Source organism: Equus przewalskii, chromosome 1 (assembly GCF_037783145.1).
Source record: "Equus przewalskii isolate Varuska chromosome 1, EquPr2, whole genome shotgun sequence".
NCBI classification, from domain to species: Eukaryota; Metazoa; Chordata; class Mammalia; order Perissodactyla; family Equidae; genus Equus; species Equus przewalskii.
Window position 1 is genome coordinate 166390175 of NC_091831.1, and position 21870 is coordinate 166412044.

The window sequence follows — 21870 nt, forward strand, 5'->3', positions numbered from 1 at the left end:
TTGAGCAACAAAATAAGCAAAATACTACTAAACTATAGCCCAAAGTATAAAATAAATATTCATGTGTCCACACTGATATATAAATGATTAAACAAATGAAAGAGAGCAAATAAGACAAATCTCCCATGCAAAAGAATTCTAAATAAATTATGCGGATACCCTATCCTCAAAGAGGTAGAGGATAACTCTCCACTTCCTCAATGTGGGTTTCTCATCATGACTTTCTTCCAAAGCATACAGAAGAAACAGAGGGGATAAAAAATAAGTAACTTTTCAGTGGAGAAACCTGACCAACACTACCTCGTCAAGGAGATCAAGGACACCTTCCACAATAGTACATTATGTTGATAGTTTGTATCCTTGCTGTGATATGATGAAGTGGCACTTTACCTCTGTGGTCTCCCTCTGAAAACCTCATACCCCCAGTTTAATCACAATAAAGTCATCAGACAAATTCTATTTAAGTGACATTCTACAAAATACCTGGCCAGCACTCTTCAAAACTGTCAAGGTCATCGAAAATAAGGGAAGTCTGAGAAACAGCCACAGTCAAGAGGAGTCCAAGGAGACATGACAACAAATGGAGGGATCCTGGAAAATCAAAAGATCCTAGGTAAAATGTAAGTAAGTCCAAATAAAGTATGGACTTTAATTAGTACCAATGTATCAATACTGGTTCATTAATTGTGTCAAATACCATACTAATGCAAGATGCTAATAGGGGAGTACACTGGGTGCAAGGTACACGGGAATTCTCTGTACTGTCTTTGTAACTTTTCTGTAAATCTAAATCAATTCTAAAAGAAAAGTTTATTTAAAGAAAAAGTGGTCTTTTGGATGAATTGAATTATGGATGAGCTTAAAAGTGTTGTTATTGAGTATAAAATAAGTGGAGGGTGTAATTTAATAGATCAGAGCTCAGTGGGAAAGTTTTTTATTTGAACATTGACTTGAAACCCCTGTTTAACTAAGCAAGTCAGGGCTCCAACAAGAGTGTGAGCTGTCACAGCGCCATGGTAGCAGATGGACGTGAATGCACACAACTGGGAAACAAAACCCCAGGACCAGTTGGAAATAATCATAGGATTCTCAGTCCAGGATGTTCAAATTGTGACAGACTTTTTGCTTATTTTTTATTTTAGTAAACCCAGTTTATTGAATTAATTTCAAAGGATGTTATAGGTTACAAGCACACACAATATCACAATTAGAAAAAAAGTAAGAGCTTACCGGCTTGGACCGTGGAAATACTTTTGCCTTTAAAAAAAAAGAAAAGTGTCCAGTCACTTTCACTCTCATGCATTCTAGGGTCTCATTCAGCTCAATCATTTGAAGATTTTAATTTCTGATCTATAAGACCCTGTATCTATCAAAACAAATCACATATTTAAATACTGTTGTGATAAGACTAGAGTGACCTTAGAGGGACAGTCAACTTCAAGTCAACTTCAGTCATCAGGTTCTTCAAGTATTAGGAAATTTGTCTGTCTTATTGCTGAGTAAATTAGTTTAGACATATTATATCTATGTTATGTCTATACGTATATATGTATATATATACATATGTCCATAGCTTAGACATATTATATCTATGTATATGTGTATCCTGAAGAATTCTAAATGAGCTATTACCCAAATTTTAAAGATAACAAGGCATTCTTACAAATACAACCACAATTGCTTTATATTTATATGTTTTCCCAAAATAATCTTGCTGCATATCAAACTTACCTTGTCCACTCATATTTTCATTTAAATTGTATTGCTATTACTAAATCACATATAGAGGTGTCTTCAACAATTTTTGTTATATACAGAACACCAAATTCTACAGCAGTTGGTTCAAACACAACACCTATCAGATTTTTTCTGAATGATCTATGACAAAAGAAATAATTTTTTTAAACAATAAGAAGTTTTCTGAGGCCCAAGAGAAGTTGCCACAGGCCCACAAAAATGTGTGACTTTCCTCTTTTTTTCATTATGTTTTACTTTTCTGGTGGAATTCTGTACGTATTTACCTCAGAAATATGTCAGTGATATCTTAAACCAGAGAAGCGGAGAGTGGTACAACACTGTGAGCTTTGTGAGAAACAATATAGTGGTTAAAAGCATGGACTCTAGACCCATGCTTCCTGGCCTGAATCTCAAATCATTCATACACTAGCTGTGTGACACTGAAGAATTTACCAAACCTCTCCTTGCTTTTTCTTCAAAGTGTTGCCTCATCATAATTTACCAATATGTTACCTACCACTAATACAGGTAGGAACTATTCCAAAAGAGCACAGCGCCGTTCATATAGTAAGCTAAAAGTTTGTTGAATGAAGAAATAAATGAATGAATGAATCAGTAGTAGTAGAAAAAGTCAGAGGGAATGGGTACAATAGGAAATATGAGTGGAACAAGCAGAAATTGTGAGTACTAAATGGAACTTTAGCAATTGTAATGATAGTAGAAATGTATTTGCAATGTTGCCCAGTTTGGGATCCGGTGGTACTAACACTGTCATTCTTCTTTCTGGAGATGTATCTGAAACATTAGCCATGTTGTTTTCTCAACTTATTTCCATTCAAGATGAAACTTCATCAGCTTCACACCTAACATAGGTGTTTTACGGGCTTTCAGTAAATTTAAGGTAATTTATGATTTCATCTTTCTCAAGTAATTTTCAATCAAGTAAAGTTATCCAACAAGACTAGAAGTTGCACATGGAAACATTTTATTTTAAGATTTCATTAGTATGCATAAATTCACAGCCCCTCCCAGTCTCTATCCATTTTTGCAAGTAATTGAAAAAAGTGACTCAACATATGTGGATCCCAGTTTTTAGGTTAGCAAACGGGGCAATGGCATTTTAAATGTTTTAAATGTGGAACATTAACTGTGTTATAATTTAATTTCTAATAATGAACCTGATTCTCCTTCCAAAATAAAGATAGCATCCCATGGTAAACATGAAAAACAGGAGAGTGTCATAGAAAGCGCATTACAACATGAGGCAGGGCATCTGTTTTCCAGTCTCCTTACTCATTACCTACAGGTAATGAATTTTACCTAATTCACTTGGCCTCAGTTTTTTCATCCACGGAACAGGAATAATAATTATGTACCCACACAAAGGCAGAAGCTTAACCAAATCCTTGCATTAACTTGCTATCTATTAAACTCCTACAGTGTGCAAAGTTAAGACTTTTCTACTCCTTTAGCTATTTGTATGAGACCTCACATAGGTGCGAGCTCCGAAAGGAGCACCAGTGCGATCGTGATGAGTGGCAAGGGGCTGTGGCTCCTTATTTCTGGAGGTTACTTGTATATCTGGTCCTGCTTGGGCTCAATCCCAATGTCCCACTTCCATCATAGAATGAGCTCTGCTGAGTACATCTGACTTTGACTCGGCAGGTCTAACAGGATCTAGCTTGTAATGGGCATTTCCAGATGCATGGTTACTTGGTGTTTTCCAAAGTCAAGCATCTCATCTCCACCAGGGCTTGGTAACATGTCAAGAGCTGTTTCTCAAAGAGTGTATAATCTCTGCTACAGATGGCATGTCCTTGTTCCAGATTCCAGGAGCCTGCGTTGAATTCTCCCTTTGGGCCTTGCCATAATCTCTATACTGCTTCTTTTCCTATTTCTGTCACCTCCAACACCTTACAGTCTGCTGGATCATATGGTCCAAGTGGCCATGCTGATGCACCGCAGCCTGGAACTCCTGCAGAGCTCTTTTCTTATCCCCCGTTCCACTTAAAGCTGGCAGTCTTCCATGTTACCACTAAGGGAATTGCACTAAAGCATTGCACTAGGGCACTACTCCTAGGGGTAGGATGTGCTGCATCCAGAAGCCAAAAGATCTACCAGGTACTATATTTCCTTTGCATTGCAGGAGATGGAAGATGCAGCAATTTATTTTTTACTTTGGAGGAGATATCCCACACACTTCTGACCACCGTACCTAGGAATTTCACAGAAGTGGCAGATCCCTGAAATCTTCTAGAGTTTATCTCCCACCCTCGGAGTCTAGGTGTTTTACTGAATTCTCCAGCATTCTAGCCACCCCTTGCTCATCCTGTCCTATCAGCATAATGTCATTGCTAATGGATCTATGTGACAGTCTGTGTGATGTTCATGGAGTTCAGATCTCTTTGGACTATGTTACGACAGAGGCAGGGAAGTGAAGTTAACATATCCCAGAGGCAACTGGGATGCAAACAATTTCTGATCTACTTTTTCTAGCTGGAATGGAGAAGGATGAATTCACCAAAACACTGGCCACATACCATCTGCTCCAACAGGGACACCACATCAGCCAGAGCTACTATGACCAAGACTCCTACTTGTTAAGTCTGAAGTAGTCCACAGTTGCTCTCCAGGATGAGGTTTCTGTAATCCCAAACTAAACAGAAATATGACAAGGTAAATATGGGAAAATAAACAGAAATATGATAAGGACTACCACAACTGCATCTTTTAGTCTTTAATAGTGGTAGTAATCTCCCTCCAACCCCCACTCTGATAGCTTTTATCCCACAGACCAATGACCCAATGGGGGTTTTGTTCCAAATGCCAAGTGTATCAATTCCATCATATACACAAGGTAACTGGGAAATGACCACTGAGTGAATCCACTGACCCAGTGGCCACATTGTGAACTAGATCTTACCCAGGACTCACTGAAGGCCTGCACTCTAAATGGGGCGCCATGATACTTTTAGTGTTTAAGTACCACCAGTTGACTATTTCTTTCGGTCCCCATCTTCCCAAAGATGTTAATGAGCCCACCTCAGTGACTGTCTCCCCTCCAGTCTGGACTGAGGAGGTGAGCCACCACAGAACTTCTTAGTGATCTTGGTTCCCCTCTTGATGAGGATTTTCAGGCTGCTTAATTTTAAAACGGTTTATGACGAAGATTTTTAGGCTGGTTACTTTTAAAACTACAGATAAGAAGCAGGCTCTGAGGAGTGGAATTTGCTTGCCCTTTGATCAGAGACAGTTGCATTTGTGAAGGAAATCTCCATGCCTCCCTCTCTGCGCCAGGAGGAAGCGGGGATGGCCTTATCTCTGGAAACTCTTAATGGGGAAGGCAAGAACTTAAGTTGTTTACTGTCTGGCAACCTCATGTAACTGACCCCCCACCCCAAAATCCTCCTTTGTCTTTAGTTGAAGATAATATTTGAGCTGTGACTTCTGCCATTTACTCAATCCGGTTTGATTCTTATCTAAAAGTTGTGGGACCGCCCAGTGGCCAGACCCTACCTGCACTGGGACCATTTTAACTTTTTTTTTGTCTTGTAAAGAGATAATTCACATACCTATGCCTTAAATTTAGCCTTACTCTCCACCCAACTTTGCAGCAGAAGTGGCAGCAGCAACCTGCCAGCAGCAGCTCTGCCTGCCCTTAGGTTCTGTCCCCATGCCAGCGGCAGCAGCAGCAGCTCCCCATGCCAGCAGCATCTCTGACTGCCCATGGGTCCTGTCCCCATGCTATCCTATACTATTCTCTAAATAAAAGAGCACTACTGCCAGATCTTAAGAGTCTAAGAAATCTTTCTTTCGACTCCTCGGCTCACCGACCCCACATCACTCTCACTGGTGTATTCCTGGTGGGCTGGATGAATGGTATGTCCTCTGAGCCCTTCTGTGGAACATAATTCTCTAGTGGGTCCTCTATCCTTACATATGATATCCATCCCAGGATGAGAAATTCCCTCAGAGCTTTTCTTCCCTCTTTCATCATCTTTCATGGCAACTCAGGATTTCCACTTTGCTGAGCATTGGACATGAGTTTTTCCAGGCTTCTGAGGATCACTTTAGCAGCAAGTTCGCCCTATTCCCTTGGGCATCCTATTAGGATTCTAGTCCTATGTCCCAAGAAAGTGCTCCCAAATCAATGACTTCTTCTTTATCCAGCCTTATATTCTGGCCCTCCCGATCACTGAGGTACTCTCCTGGATCCTGCTTGGTACATGCTAATGAATTCTTGCAACTCTTTTGTTTCCTCCCTCTTTTATTAGGCCCAGCACATCCCCAGCTGGGTTATGCAGGGATTTAGCCCTAGTTAGCACCTTGGCAGCCAAGATAGAAGGTGGGGGCACATCCTGAGGGAGGTACATGTTAGCATGTGGAGGAAAGGCTTCTCCAGCATCATGCAGCATAGGGAAGTGCTAGCTATTACTAGGGAAGGAGGACCACTTCTGCAAGGCCAGAGAGTCAGTGGGTTGTATAGAACAAACATCATAAAGGGTAATCAACCAGATGCCCCATCCCATGATTAAGATGATAGGTTTTCCCTACAAGGGCTCTGACCTTTGGATAACAGACCTGCCTTGGCTGAGTATTCAAACTTCTCACTGTTAGCAGCTCTAACAATGGTATCTTCAGGCTGCTGCTCAGCTATATCTGTTTTTCCACTACAGAAGATAAGGGCCTTCTTTATAAGCTACCAGAGAGGCCCTTTTGTTGTCACACTTAGCCATTAACTGCTTGTTAATTCCCCTTAGTCTGTCATTATCTCTCGGCAGGACATCCATACAATTTAGCAATAACCAGCCAACTCTGTCTTATTGGCATTGTTTCCACCATATCTTTCAAACACCTACATTATTGCACCTAGTACAGTATTCCCTTACAAGGACATTTTCCCACATTATCACTGGTGAAAGCTTTAGCAACTGAGCCACTGTCTTGTGCCAGGAACTATTCATGCCTCATCTACCAACCAGAATAGCATCCTCTTGACCCACCAATTTGTAGGTGAACCAGTTTCAAATCTTTCAGATCCTCTAAAAAGCCAATGGCAAGAAACAACTGTGAGGGTAGGGGAGCCAGAGGAGTCTATGAAAGCCATCAAATTGTTATGTAGAACTGACCCTTTAAAAGGATAATAGGAAGGAAGGAAGTGTGGGTGGGAAAGCTTTAGACTGCAATGCAATTCTAAGGAAGTTCAGCAAGGTGATGGGTGTCCTGGAGACAAAGTCAGAGGGTTCCCATGTCTCCCAAGAATGGGCCTGCCTTGGTGTCCCTGTCACATTCGTCATCAGCTGGGAGGAGCCTGTGGGAGATACAGCCTCAGGCCAAACACAGGGATGGATTTCAGGGGACAGAACCTGAGGTTATGAGTCAATAATGCTCTGAGATTGTAGTCTATAATCTACGTGGTGCATTTTCATGGCTGCCACAATAGCTAGCACTTATTGAGGACATAAAACACATCAGTCATCATTTTTAAGCATATTGTAGGCATTACCTCATTGATTCTTCACAACAACATCATGAGATTGGTCTTTTGATTATTCTGTTTTTATAGATGAGGCAAAGAAGCTAAGTGACTCGCCCAAGCTCACACAGCTAGAAAGTGGTACGAATGGATTAAACACAGATCTCTCTGATTGAATAGCTAGATGCCTTTAACCACATGGTCCCTGTCCTCAAAGGGCTTAGAATCTGTGAGGCAAAGAGATATGGGAACAAACATAATTGTTCTTGATGCTGATGATTACAAAGTGTCTATAAGAAAAATTGCTTCATTCTCAAGATTGCTTTGGCTATTCAAGGTCGTTTGTGGTTTCATACAAATTTTAGGATTATTTGTTCTAGTTCTGTGAAAAATGCCATTGGTATTTTGATAAAGATTGCATTGAATCTGTAGATTGCTTTGGGTAGTCTGGACAATTTAACAATATTAATTCTTCCAATCTGTGAGCGTGGTATATCTACCATACGATCAGCAATTCCAATTCTGGGTATTTATCTGAAGAAAATGAAAACACTAATTTGAAAAGATATTTGCACCTCTGTTCATTGCATCATTATTTACAATAACCAAGATATAGAAGCAACCTAAGTGTCCATTGATAGATGAATGGATAAAGAAGATGTGATATGTATATATATATAACGGAATATTACTGAAAAAAAGAATGAAATCTTGTCATTTGTGACAACATCAATGGACCTAGAGGGTATTATGCTAAGTGAAATAAGTCACACAGAGAAAGACATATACTTTATGATTTCACTTATATGTTGAACCTACAAAACAAAAGAAATGAACAAACAAAACAAAACAGAAACAAACTCATAGATACAAAGAACAAACCAGAGGGAAGGGGATAGGGGAATGGGTAAAATGGGTGAAGAGGATTAAGATGTACAAACTTCCAGTTATAAAATAAATAAGTCACAGGAATGTAAGGTACAGCATAGAGAATATAACCAATATTATTGTAGTAACTTTGCATGGCAACAGAGAGTTACTCAACATGTTGTGGTGATCATTTTGTAATGTATATACATGTCAAATCACTATGTTGTACACCTGAAACTAATACGATATTGTAGGTCAACTATGCTACAAGAGACAAAATGAGACTGCTTCAGTCCACACAGGGGAATCAGAGAATGCTTTGGCTTGTCCTTAAAGGAGGGTTAGGTATTTACGTAGAGAGTAAAGGATTCCAGGGAAGCAGAGAACAAGGTTGAATAGGAAGAAGTCATGGAGTAGTATCACAGTGCTGGTTCTGTCATGGACTAAAATATTTTCAAATTGTTTGAAGCACCAGCAGTGGCCTGATCCTTCCCAAAGGGTTGAAAAATGAAAAATCTTGTGTTTAGCCCAAGCTCCTAGCAGCAGGTGATTTTTTCCACCAGAAAAGGCTTAAACAAATACTGCCAATGCCAAAACAGGCAGAAAGGATGTCGATCACAGCATGGTAAACGCAGACCGGGAGCAGTCTATTGAAGAAAGAGTGAGTCTAAAGCAGGAGCCAGAGCCCCTGCAGCCCACTGCCGTTCCCAGAGGTAAAAAGAAAGCTACCATTTCTAGAGAATGTGCGAAGGACGCAAAGGCTTCTGGAGAAGTCAATCGATAAATAGTTGGTACTAAAAGATAGTGGTGGAGCAACAAAGACAAATAGCTGTCCACAATTTGAAGTACACACCCTGGTGCTAAAAATAACTGCCTCAAAAAGAATTTGGGCTGAACAAAATGGTGATTTTTCTCTTCCACTTAGAGCCAATCTAATAAGTGTTAAGAATCTGATTCCCAAGTATCAGAATCTTCACTGGCCATACCTAGGGCACGACCCAGCATTCCCACTTCAGCAAATCATTCTTATAGAAATTATAGCACAAACACATGGAGATGGATATGTAAAATGTCCTAGGAAATATTCTTTGCAATAGAACAAACTAGAAATAAATATTCATCTATAGGAGAACTATTATGCTCTGGTATATCAAAATGCACCAACCTGGGAGAAGTTATTTACGTGTTCAATAAATACTTAGTGAGAAATTACCGTGGGCCAAGCATTGTACCAGGAGCTAAGGACACAGATGTGAAGAGGGGCGGGCCCCATGGCCAAGTGGTTAATTTTGCCCACTCCACTTCAGCAGCCCAGGGTTTCACAGCTTCGGATCCTGGACGCAGACAAGGCGTCAGTCATCAGGCCATGCTGAGGTGGCATTCCACAGTGCACAGCCAGAGGCACTCACAACTAATATACAACTATGTACCAGGGAGCGGGGCTTTGGGGAGAAGAAGAAAGAAAAGAAAAAACAAAAAGAAGATTGGCAACAGATGTTAGCTCAGGTCCCAATTTTAAAAAAAAAAAGAAGTGAAGAAGACTGATATGGTCTCTGCCCTTGTGCGGGTTATAGTCTGGAAAACAAGATAGATAAATTCCAAGTGAACAATGATGCATGCAGATAAAGAGGAAAATAAGATGCTGTGATCGAAAATAACAGGGAGGCAGGGGGAGAAGGAGAGAGACTTTAGTATTTCTTTAAATAGGGTGATAGAACATCTCTTTGACATACTATTCAGACTGAAATCCAAGGAATTAATAAGACAGGCGTTAAACTAAAAAGGCAGAACAGTGTTCCAGGCAGGGGAAATTGAGACTTAGAACGAGGGGCAAGATGCAAGAGAGACAGGGGCTACCCACGAGGATCACATCCCCAAGAGGATGAGTGGGTTCAGGATCCAGCATACAAATGGAGGGAGGATCCTTGTATAGGAGGAGAAACACTGACTACATTTTAATATAAGAAAATAAATTTTTGAGTGACAATGGAGGTAGGCTTGTGTCTATTTGCTGATCAGAGATGAGTATGTTAGTTCCAATCTACTATTTTTAATTTTCTTCCATGAACTATATGTGAGTGGAAGATGGAGTGGTGTAAATGTGTGAGTAAGGTGGAAGGTGAGAAGAAAAACAAGGGATAAAATAATTTTCCCAGAAAGTGGGAAAGGGAATCTGTTAAAAAATATATAGCAGAATTTTCAAGGCAGTGTTGAAAGTCCATAGATAATTGCACACAGTGCATATATGCATATTAATTACTTTCTGTAATTAATACACTTCATTCTCTTTGTTTGGCTTTCCACTTGGCAAATCCTCCAGATTTAACACATGTGGAAAAAAACTGTGGAAATGACAAATACAAAACAATTAAAAACATAATGAGACAAAGATATATACATTATGACCAACCACGTAAATAGTGCTAAATAGAATTACATTCAAATTATTAAAATAACTAAAGCTGCAAACGAAATATGACTCATTTTAACATTATTTACCAAGTGAAATAAACTAAAATGAAACTTTTCCTAAAATAACTTTAAAAAATGTTACCTTTTAAAGTGTCTCAGATTTTTTTTAAACATATGGGCAGGTAGGAATTTAAAAAGCAGAAGTCTTTGTACAGTCTAAATATAGATATAGTAATGTGGCAGGCTTTAGCTGAAGTTTTTCTATATATAACCTGCAATGAGTCCAGTATTTACTTTTTTAAATCTTGTATTTCTAAAGAACATATAATGTAACTAATTAAAATGCCAATTAACGAGGTTTTTCTATTTCCTTGCTTTTTACTTCTTCCATTTCTACACATATGTATGATTTGAACCTCAAAAGAAAAGGCCACCCAACTATGAAATAAGAGGAAAAATCAAGAAGTGGAAATCAAACACGACACTTTGAACCGACAGAAATGGAAATTTAAACCACTGCTAAAATTATTCTATGTTATTAAAACAACGTCTATACCAATAGTTCTCAAACTTCAATGTATATCAGAATTACTTGAATTTCATTGAAAAGATAAATTCCTGGGCTCCACTCCATAGCGACTGAATCAGAATCTCTGTGGAATCTGTCTTTTTTTTAAGCTCCCCTAATGTTTTGAAGTAAATGACTTTTGACCACATGTTGAAATAATATTGCTAGCAATTTCAGGCTGATGACTTTAGTGCAAAAGAGGTCAGAAAATAATTTTAGTTATCCAATCAAACCTTGGATTCCTGGTAATACCATGCATGGGTAGTCCAATCAAAGTTTGGTGATATTAATATGTTGTAGAATGGCGTAAGAGTCTGGAAAACAAAGATCCCAACCCTAATCTCCATATATAAAGGTCCATCTTTGATTACAGAGTGCTTGTCTTTAAGCTTTGTAATGTTGCGGTAAATAAAGAAGTAGTTTTTGTCCATTACATGGATAATTTCGTATCTAGAATTGTGAAAGACCAGAAGGAATTGGATTCTTACAGCACCACTGCAGGTAGCAATGTGGATTGAAAATGGCTCTAATGGAGGCTACGTAACACTCATGCAGTGTTTGTGTTATGAATAAACTAGGAAAGAAATAATAAGAAAGAAATCTGCTTAGATTACTAAGGCTGACACCAGAAGTGGTTGAAACACTACAGCAAAGAAGCCAAATCTATCCAGGAATATGCTGAAATCAATTTCATCCATGGAAAAGCTGAATCAGTCAAATCTTTATGCCAAGGTACTTCCAAATTCCAAGGGGACAGCCTCACACGTTAATTAATGACTCTGTGAGTAATCTAATTCTTGAGGAGAGGTGGGAAGCTTGGAATACTTCTATCACCAATCTTCCAGACCCACAATAACCGATAGGATAGCCACTAGCCATATGTGGCTACTGTATTTAAAATATGGCTAGTGCAACTGAGACACTAAATTTCTAATTTTATTTAATTTTAACTAATTTAAATTTAAATCTAAAACTGTATGTCCACATGCAAAAAAATGGATCCACTACTGACGTTACACCCTTCACAAAAATTAACTCAAAGTAGATCACAGAGCTAAATGTAAAACGCAAACCTATAAAACTTCCAGAAGGTAACATATGAGAAAACCAAGATGACTCTGAGTTTGGTGATGACTTTTTAGATATAACACCAAAGGCATGATTCATAAAAGAAGGAATTGATAAATTGATAAATCCTGATTAAATTGAAAACTTCTGATCTGTGAAAGACACTGTCAAGAATGACGAGACAAACCACAGACCAGGAGAAAATATTTGCAAAAGACGTATCTGGTGAAAGACTGTAACCCAAGATATACAAAGAACTTTTGAAACTTAACAAGAAGAAAACAAAAATCCTGATTAAAAAATAGGCAAATGACTTGAAAGATAGCTCACCAAAGAAGATATACAGATAGTAAGGAAGCATATGAAAAGATGCTCCACATCATATGTCATCAGAGAAATGCAAATTAAAACAAGAATGAAATACCACTGCATACCTACTGGAATGACCAAAATCTAGAACAACTGACAACACCACGTGCTGACAAGGTTGTGGAGCAACAAGGACTCTCATTCACTGATTGGGGGAATGCAAAATGGTACGGCTACTTTGGAAGACAGTTCACAAAACTAAACATATTTTTATCATACAATTTAGCATTCATACTGCTTGGTATAGACCCAAAGGAATTGAAAACTTATTTCCACAGAAAAACCTGCACACAGATGTTTATAGCAGCTTTATTCATAATTGTCAAAACTTGGAAGCAACCAAGATGTCCTTCAGTAAGCGAATGGAGAAATAAACTGGTACATTCAAACAATGGAATGTTGTTCGGCGCTAAAAAGAAATGATCTATGAATCCACGAAAAGACATGGAAGAAACTTAAATGCATATTACTAAATGAAACAAGCCAATCTGAAAAGGCTACATACTGTGTGATTCCAACTATATGAGAGTCTACAAAAGACAAAACTAAGGAGACAGTAAAAAGATCAACGGTTGCCAGGCCCTGGTGGAGGGAGGGATGAATGGGTGGAGCACAGAGGATTTTCAGGGCAGTGAAACTACTCTGTATGAAACTATAATGGCGGATACATGCCATTATACATTTGTATAAACCGTGCAACTCCAAGAGTGAAACCTAATGTAAGACTATGATCTTTGGGTGATAATGATGTGTGCAGGTAGTTTCATCAATTGCAGTAAATGCACCGCTCTCATGGGGGATATTGATAATAGGGGAGGATATGCGTGTGGGGGGGCAATGGGTATATGGAAAATCTCTCTAATTTCTTCTCAGTTTTGCTGTGAACCAAAAACTCCTCTAAAAAATGCATGTAAAAAAACTTAAATCTAAAATCTGATATTTGATTCAGCTTTATAAAACTTATAAGTATGCTTGAACAACTGGAATATATAAATCTTTGTTCCCAACTGCATACTTTATGAAATATAAATAAAGAATCAAGTATACCCAATGAAAATTTAGAGTCCTAATTGAGATGTGCTATAAGGAGAAAACGCCCACTGGATTTTGAAAGCTTAGTATGAGAAAAAGAATAGAAACTATCTCATTAGTAATTTTAATACTGATCACATGTTGAAATGTTAATATATGTGGTTAAATATAGTTAAAAAATATATTATGAAAAATAATTGTACTTGTTTCTTTTCACCTTTTTAAACATAGATAAAAAACATTTTTATTTTTTTAAACATTTAAAATGACACAAGTGGCATGCATTATATTTCCTTTGGACAGCGTTGCTCCGACAACTTTTAATAAGTTGTTGCATATGTTATACTTAATTTGCAGTGTATTTTTGCCATTACATTGTCTATTGAAGCAGGACAAACAAAGAATCTTGCATGTAATAATTATGATTAAAATTACAGAAGGAAACTGAAGAGTGTTACTTTCACACGGAGAGACCTGGGAGTAAATGATACTCTTTTTAGAGTCATAGCAAAAGAGTAAGAGCTTGCCAGCTTCCAGGAAGATGATCTCAACAAAACCAAACCAGTGTGTCTGCTAGCATCTGCTGGTTTGTCCTGCCCCAAACACCAAGAGGGAAAATACAGACATAGGCAGGAGGAGCAAAATCATGATTCACTTAAAGGGATGTAAGAACTTGAGAAGGAAGATAAAAATGAGCAACTAGAAACTCTATAAAAAGAAGAATTTTCTGAGAACTGATCTTCTCTATGATAAGATGCAAATAATTAAATTTATGGTAATAAAGAAGTTCTGGAAAATAAAGCAAATGAAACTGAAAATAAAGCAGAGAAGAATAAAGTAGATTTCTTTCCGAAATCTATGCAGAAAGATCAGGACTCTCCTGTACTCCAAATATCATTACTTAGTAATTCAAAATCTCTCTGTAAAAAAGAGATATAATGGTGTAAGGGTTGGGGTTTTGCGTTGAAAACATGGCTATAAGTTAAGTGTCACTTTGTTATCCATGGGAAAGAATGTTAAGTTGGAAATTTAATAAAAGTTATTCGTTGGTAAACAAATAATATCTGGCATTTTATGATGTAAGCATTCATTCAAAATATATTTATTCAATGCCTAAACATAAAAACTGTCAAATGCTTTGGAGAATGCAAAGGTGAGCTATACAGAAATACTTCCCTCTGATAAAAAGTACATGTCTATTCTCAGAAAGTACTCTCTGCGGATTTTATCCACACCTCTCTTCCAACTTTCCTGTCTTGAATTACTGCTCCTGCTCCTATCTTCCCATGTTCTCTTGCTTAGTTCTGTATTTCTGGACCAGGTAATTTAAGCTTTCCTTTACCAATCCATTGAACACTCCTCTCTGGTATACTGTTGAAGGACACCCAGCCGTACTCTCTACCTGCTTTATCCTTCATCCTCATATACATCCAGCACATGTTGGAGGAACTCCAACACTTAAGGACCCCTAACAGTGAGCTGGTCAGCACGAGCAGGAAAGAAATGAGAGTGAAGAAGTTATCTGGTTAATTACATCAAAGAAGAATTCCCGGCCTTTTACTCTCAGATTCTTACACCTCTACAAAACCAAGAAAATAACAGAAGTGTTAACTTCAAAAACTGATCTACCAGGAACCTAAATGGAAGCATATAAACTAGATAGAACATGATAACAAATCTAATTAAGAAATAGTTTTGTAAAAACTCAAATTGTGATTATAATCATCCTTGCCCTCCTGACCTCTCACTTTTAGTGATGGCTGAATAGAGAATGCAGTATACTGGCTTACAGAAAAGACTCACCTGTCATAGAAAGCTAGAAATATGGTTTTAGTACAGCATCTGGCAGATATTTATTAATTATGCCAACTAAAACAGATGGGCAGTCAAGCTTTAAAATCTGCTTTTTTTATGGCCTGGAATGACAATGAATAATAGGTCACCTATTACACTAAGACTGATGATTATTCTTTATTTTAGAAGAATAAAGTGGGCATCTTAAAATTTTCTTTGTTTGAATACTTGTCTGTCTCCAAAAGAGTTCAGGTTAGTTTATACGCTTCCCTATTTGCATGATAAAGTATCATTTTGAAAAGGTGGTCATGATAGTTTTCATCCTAGAAAAAAGCAAGGATAGAAGTTAAAGAAAACTACTATACTTTATAATCCATATCTTATAACCCCAGTCTCCCAATACTGTTTACAGATAAAAGGACAACAGAATATATATGAAATTACTTTGCACAATATGAATGAGAGAAGAATATACATGTTACACAAACACACAATACAGTTTATTTATATGATATAGAGCATCATCTTCATAAATATTAATTTATTGTAAGAATTTAGCCTTCCAAGTCCTCACTGCCATTGCTGGTCCTTGGCTTCTATTCCTGGTTGCTCAGCCCCTGACTCAGACCCACTCACTCCTTGGAACATCCAAATGTCATTGCGATTTATCCACCATCTTTGTAATCTTTAATCACATAGTTCCTTGTTTTTTTATGAGTTCATACAGATTTTGCACTAATTTGTAATGATCTCACATCCTCTTGTACTTCCAAAATGTGATAAAATGTATGTTTTTTTCTATCAGAGTGATCTAATAAATAAGCACCAGTCACTTTAAGGGTTGTTCAACCAGGTTAGACTTGATTAAACTTGATTTCCAGAGGGAATCTCAAAACCCTAAATTTCATAAATTTTCATAATGCAATCTCTCATTAGAGTGACTATAGGATAATTTTTAGCATAATTATACATAGAAAATTTCATAGATTAATAAAAATATCTAGGTTGGATGGTTCTCACATATTCTGTAAAATTTTCCACTTGATGCTTGAAAGTGTCCTCAGAGTTTTATTTCTAATCAATTAATCCAATATTTATTTTATATCTACCATTTGCAGAGCACTGTGTTAGGCACTTTGAAGAACAGGGAGAACAGAGACCCCACCCCTAATTAGTCAATCAATCAAACTGGAAGCTAAGATATAAATATGTGAGGTTTCTAAGATAAACACAAGTGGAAATTTTGTGGGATGGCTTACAACTCCTTTCTTTACTCCCCATCTTCCGTCTTCATCTTTATTAGCTAATTTATATGAGGAATTTTAGAAGTTTTGTCTAAGAAGAAAGCAGGGCTAATAAGAGAGGAAAGTTGCTTTGTGCACACTCATGGGGAAGACACATGAGAGGAAAGAAGAGGAAGATACAGCAGTTCCTGGAAGAAATCATTTCTGAGCGCTTGTAGGAAGTGATGCTAAAGATTGAAAAACTTCGGATGATTCTCCAAGCAAGCAAGATTATATGAGACTTAGAGCATAAAGTAATGCAGTTTCAGGGGGTGAAGAGGATAAGATGCGAGTAATTAAATTCAGCATGGAGTTGGAGAAAAAGCTAATTTTTACCTTTCTATTACTTCCTAGACATCTCTGCAATTTTGTTTCACCAAGAGGTCAAAGAATTCATCAGTAAAAATCTCTGTGCTTGAGAGAACAGCAGGAACAAGTACAACACTTGTTGAGAGACTCTCTCATGTCAATGTTGGCCATGTTGAGGCACCGCTCTTAAATGGCTTGTGCAGAAGAATGTATGCAGTCTTGTTCCTGAGCACATTACAATGTCCCTTGGGGCCCCAGAAATAATGAAGATCCCAGGAGAATGTGCCTAGGTCCTGTAATGATATATGTAATATTGAACTAATTAGTTATTAAAATCCACAGATGAAGTCCTGAGAACATTCAGATTACAAAGTTAAGGAACAATAATGAAGAATTTAGGATGGAAGTACATCCTAAGTTAAGTACGAAATTGTGCAGTAGGAACTCCATATATCAAAGAATTTCAGAGACAGTTGAAGCTGGAAGAATCTGTAAAAATTTATCAAAGTGTTGGGGACAATGTGGTACACTGAAGAATTGGTAGTTCTTATGGACTATGCCAAAATTCATGTGTTAAAATCTAATCCCCAATTTGATGGCATTAGGAGGTGGCCATTGGGAGGTAATTAGTTCATTAAGGTAGAATCCTCATAAATGGGATTAGTGCCCTTATAAGAAGAGGACAGAGAGCAAGCATTCTCTCCTTCTGCCATGTGAGAATACACCTAGAAATTGGGAGTCTACAACCCAGAAGAGAGATCTCACCAGAGCCCAACCTTGCTAGCGCCTGGACCTCAGACTTCCAGCCTCCAGAACTATGAGAAATACTTGTCTGCTGTTTAAGCTAACGACAATAAGAACAACATAAGAATGAGTAAAGTCAGAGAAAATAAACATTGTAGTGGTGATAAAAATTCTTCAACATGGAAATTTTAGTAGTATGATGGGGTCTGAAACAAGACTCAAAGCGTTATGACAATGGATATCAATAAAATGGAGTCAGTGAACATTAACCATTCTGTGAAAAAGCTTTCCAGCAAAAGAAAGGAAAATTTCTGGATGGTAGATAAAGGAAAATATTTCAAGTAAAAATATTTGCTTTTTCTTGCTTTTAAAAGCTTCCCTTTTTGGAAGCATATTTGAGAGCAGAAAACATGAAACCAAAGGAGAATAAGATATTGAATGTGGAGGAATTGATAAGTGTGGGAGCAAATTTCTTGGAACCTATCCTTGCTTTGTGCATATTCACATTAATGTGTTCCTCTGCTGAATCACCCACTGAGCTTACCCCTCTTTTGGCAGAAACTCATACTCAGAATGCTTCCATCCTCCCATCAATTTACCTGTCAAGTTTATCATACCTGAGCTAAAGGTTACTGATTTATTCATATTTGAAAATATAAATCTACTTTAAGTTACCATTTAGCTAACATGTTATTTTTTAATTGTATGCATATTTTAAGGAGAGAGAGAAAAGGCCTAGTCTGAAGAAATGATTCTCTAATGGGAATTGTAAGCCTTGAAGCAATCAGGCCAATAAGGAGGGGATATGTTGGATTAGAAGGCAGAGAGTGAGGGAGGACTCCCAAAAACTATTCATAACACAGGAAGATGCGCAACTTTTATTCCATGAAACTCAGAGATCATCTCTTTCACCTCTTTACAATCACCTACCATCACGTCATCTATTTTCTGTCTTATTACCTTGAAATTCCTGCTTCATTCAGATATTTGGTAGCCACAAATTTTAAAATGTACATTATTAGAAGTCAACCTAAATATCTCTTAAGTTAAGAGAAATAACATTTAGAAATACAAATTTGGTTATTTTTATTTAAGTTAAAATATAAAATATTTTGTCCTTTCTTATATAAAAACCAAATTCTAATATTTTGCCACATTCCTCATAATGTTTAATACAGAAGAAGGCAGAAGAAGAAAAATAATGATATAATGGTGATTGACCTGGTTTTCTGATTTTGTCGTATCTTGTGTGCTTTTCAACGCCTCAAGCTTCTTTTGAATTGACATAGAAATGAAATTTTCATAAAGAATTCAGAGTGTAGTTTGTTAATTGTGAAGTAGTTACAGTTAAATACAATTGGTATCCGTTTTGATATATCAAGCAATACCAGCAAACAATATATTGTGAATTCTTATACGTTTTATTACTTAAATATTTATCTTTAAATAACAACAATAAGTTTTTCGGAATCCAAAATAATTTAGTCTGTGGAAACTCTTTGGTGAAGGGTTTTTATTTTGTGTTATGTCTAAATATGCTATTGCACTGCCTTGATTTTCTTCGTCGTTCTTTGTCACAATATCCGGCTATGACTGCACACATGAAAAGTTTGTCACAGCTTTTCCTCGGTGCGCCACTCTTCCCCCTCAAATAAAACACAAGGGGGAAAAACTGCTCAATCGGTTTTCTGAGCTCTCACAACGCCACATATATGGTGTTAATCCCTTAAACCCAGCAAACTGTTGATGTATAAAAAACAATATTCTCCAAGTGCAGAGGGTCGAGTAGTGCAAAGATACTTAAAATGGTGCAGAAGGCCCATGTCTCTACCACCAAAAGAATTACTGCACTGCTGTTTGCAATGCTCCATTTTTCTATGTAACTTTTCTTGGCAACAGATGCAGTATTTATAGTAAAGTCTATCACCGTTTATTAATGTTATACATTAGAGCTATTTGCTACTCTAAAAATGATATGCTAAAATATGCCGGAGCATTTTCAAACAAAACAAGAAAAATGAACTGATGATTTATTAATTGCATTTCATTGTTTCATAATAGAACATGATAAACCTTGAATAAAACAATGTAAATATATCGATTCCGTTTAGCATAATTGTGCTAACCATTTATAACAAAGTCTCCAGAGAGTCTGTTTCTACTTCGTTTTTACCTAAAAATTGCAAGAGATTTTTTCCCCCTCTTCTTTCTTTCCTTCTGCCATTGTTTAAAACAGTTGCTTTCCAGTAATTCATAGGGAAGTAGAAGAACACAGCAATAACCTGAATGGAGATATGTCCTTAGTACTGATACACAACTTGATAATTGGGATCTTTCAATTAAACATGATTTGGAAAAACTTGTTGCTGGTATAGTACATCTTGCACATTGTTTGTTGCAAGACAAATTGGATCACAGGACTAGTCTCAAAACTCCAATAACAGAATTAAAACAGGTGCATTATTGAGTGTATACTGATGACTCAGCTTGCCATAGAGGCAATTCCACCATATGTTTTAGATACTATGTTTTTAATAATTGCATAATAAACCTTCTTCAGCTTTGAGGAACTGATATATGTAGGAACACCCAACAACTCAACAGCTGAGTGAGATAAAGGCTTTGCAGTCATGGTCTTTCTGCTAAAGACACACGGAGCAAGAGATGCACATTTATGTGAAAATTTATCTTTTAAAGGCTGTAAATTCTTTACATACATGTTTATGTTTGTATTCCTGAAAGTTCTGAAAACATTAAGCAGGTATACCTTCATCCTTACAGTGAGGGACTGGTCCAATTAAGGTGGACACCTTAATTAATAGAGTGGCTAAACAAGGATAGCCATGGAAAACAATAAAAGTGGATCGACTCTTCACATCATACATCAGGAGAAATTCCAAAAAGATCAGAGAGCTGACTGTTGAAAAATAAAATAAAGCAAAACAAGCATTAGAAGAAAACATAGATTAACTGCTCTGTAACTTGTGTTTGGGAAAATCTTTCTTAACTATAATTCAAAATCCAGAAGGGATAATGGGGAAAAAACGACAAATCTTATTAAATTTTAAGAATATTTTGCAAGGCAAAATCATCATAAGCAAGGTAAAAAGACAAATGAGCTTGGAAAAAATTTCCAATTATATTCCAGGCAAAGGGGTAGTGTCCTTAATATAGTATTAACTTCTAATAATAGAGAAGAAAAGCGCCCAAAACTCTAAATGGTCTGTTGTTGTGAACAATGTTCAACATTTCTTATAATAAAAGAATATATCACAGGACCACTTCTCATCTATCAGACTGGGTACAATACCAAAGTCTGACAAAAGAACCTATAGGTGACGCTGTTGGGAAATAGGCATTCTAATATAGTGCAGGTAGGAATGCAAAATACCATAACTCCTGAGGAGAGGGATTGGCAACGTCTAACAAACTTTCATATACATATTTATCCTTTGACCTAGCAATCCCACCTCTAGGAGAATATTTCAAAATATGCTGGTAAAATATACACAAGTTGATTTATTACAGCACTCTTCACAATGGCAAAAGACTTGAAACAAACCAAATGTCCATCAAATTAAGAATAAGCCATGTAAACACAACGGAGTTCTGTGCGGCTGTGAAAAGCAATGAGGACTATCTGTATACTACCGTGGAGTGATCTCCAAGATAGGTGAGAACTATCAAGGTGGAAAACAGCATGGGTAGTAGGCTACTGTTTACCTAAGGAAGGGTATAAATGTTCATATACACATATGTACATATATAAAATTATATTATAAAATTTGCATTAGAATATCATAGTAACAGAAAATTTATATTATAAAATTTTAAAATATATACTGTAAAAACAAGCATAAAATTGAATATTTAAAGGTTTCCCCGGAAGGAGAAGGAATAGAGAGGACAGGGATGAAAACTAAACATTTTTTAATATGCTTCAAGTTTGACTTTGAATCCACCTAAATATTTTGAATAATTTTAAAGCAAAATCAATTTCAAAAGCATTTGCTAAAAGTTAAAAGTAAAATCCAGGTATCAACTTGTTATCACAAGCACATAAGGAAGAACTATTCCAAGTAACTTGTAATTTGGCCAAACATTCCCAGTGGGATAGACGTTAAAGGCAACAGAAACTGCAAAAACAAATTCTCAATTTGTTTTTAGTTAGTGAGTGTCAATATTCTTATTCTGCAACTGTTGTATGT

At 37.0% G+C, this 21870-nt stretch overlaps 1 long non-coding RNA gene across 1 annotated transcript in view; it reads right to left on the reverse strand.

Annotated features, from left to right (window-relative positions):
• Nucleotides 1–483: 483 nt before the first annotated feature.
• The window catches only part of LOC139084695 (uncharacterized), a 72449-nt gene continuing 51062 nt past the window's right edge, over nucleotides 484–21870 (reverse strand). Inside the window, exons 2-4 of the long non-coding RNA XR_011542284.1 lie at nucleotides 4278–4393; nucleotides 1231–1257; nucleotides 484–591 (exon numbers count right to left, since the gene is read on the reverse strand). This is a non-coding gene — a long non-coding RNA (uncharacterized lncRNA). The remainder of the gene's footprint in view (nucleotides 592–1230; nucleotides 1258–4277; nucleotides 4394–21870) is intronic.